Source organism: Podarcis muralis, chromosome 6, assembly GCF_964188315.1.
Source record: "Podarcis muralis chromosome 6, rPodMur119.hap1.1, whole genome shotgun sequence".
Lineage (NCBI taxonomy): Eukaryota > Metazoa > Chordata > Lepidosauria > Squamata > Lacertidae > Podarcis > Podarcis muralis.
The window spans coordinates 51751303-51752780 of record NC_135660.1 but is presented as its reverse complement, the minus strand read 5'-3'; positions in this window follow the sequence as shown (position 1 = coordinate 51752780).

The following is a 1478-nucleotide window of genomic DNA, read 5'->3' as shown; positions in this document are numbered from 1 at the left end:
CAGTTTGAAAGCATGTCAAAGTGCAAGTAGATAAATAGGTACCGCTCCGGCGGGAAGGTAAACGACGTTTCCGTGTGCTGCTCTGGTTCACCAGAAGCGGCTTAGTCATGCTGGCCACATGACCCAGAAGCTGTACATCGCCTTCCTTGGCCAGTAAAGAAAGATGAGCGCCACAACCCCAGAGTCGTCCACGACTAAACCTAATGGTCAGGGGTCCCTTTACCTTTACATTTCTATCTAACCATTTTGGTCACTTCTTTTTAATTTATTCTTCCAAGAAGCTCAAGGTAGCATGCATGGTTGTTCTATCTTCTCGTTTTATTCTCACAACAATCCTGTGAATTAGGTTAGGCTGAGATGTGATGAATGCCCCAAGGTCCAGATCCTTGCCCACTACTCTAACCTAAATCCCACATTGGCTCTTGAGAGAATGAAAGAGACTGAAAGGCATTGCTTAACTATCATGGCATGTTTGGGTCAGACTCGTGTAAAGCATTAGGTCTGTAAAGGTCTGTAAAGCATTAGGCATAAATAAGGCATTTTTAAAATACGTAAGAAGTCATATCAAAGTATGTATTAATATATTTTCCTGGGATAGAAAATAATTCTCCTCATGATATGTAAATACCTTCTGAAACCTCCTTATGTACAAAAACTGACCAGAGTGACAGGGACAGACATGCATTTCAAGTTGAAGGTTTAGCTGTAAACATATGTGTAATTACATTTGTGTTTGAAGTCGTAGTCCATCAAAAAATGAATAGTTGTGTAGATAATGCTTTGGTGATAGGGAATCACATTTTTAATGCATTTTAATGAAACATCAATAGAAATATTGCATCAGAAGAAAAAGGAATTGAGCTTTCATAGAACATCAAAGCAGAATTAGCCTTCAGTTGTATTTCCACATGTTTTGTAGATAGAATGGAAAGGATCAAATTTGCTTGTGACAGAATATACTGTACTGCGAACATCGTGACATGAAAGGCCTTCTGATCTGTAGACTGCTATTCTTTGCCCCATCTCACTGCAGTCCATGTTGACAATGGCTATTTAGTATTGCTCAAGTTTAAATCGTCGGCTTTCTTAGTCTCTCAAGCCCTCCTTGCCTCCAAGGAGCTGACATTCTCACCGCCAGATACAAAAAGCCAATATATATTAAAAGGGATCTTGTCAGTACCTTAGGCACAAATGGTTGAAATTGTTTCTGAGAGTACTTATTTGTGCACAGATATATTATTAATACTTGCATTGTGGTAACATCTAAAGGTCAATTTGGACAGGTTTCCATTGCCACAGCAGAACATGCATGGACATTTAGACAAACTGTTTATTCACAAGTATCCATGTGAATTAAGGGTGTCCTTTTTATTGTGCATTCATGGTTATCTGTGCTCACAAGGCATACTATCAGGACAGTCATGTACAATCCCCCTTTCAATATTATTTAATTTCATTTCATTGTACACAGGTTGTAC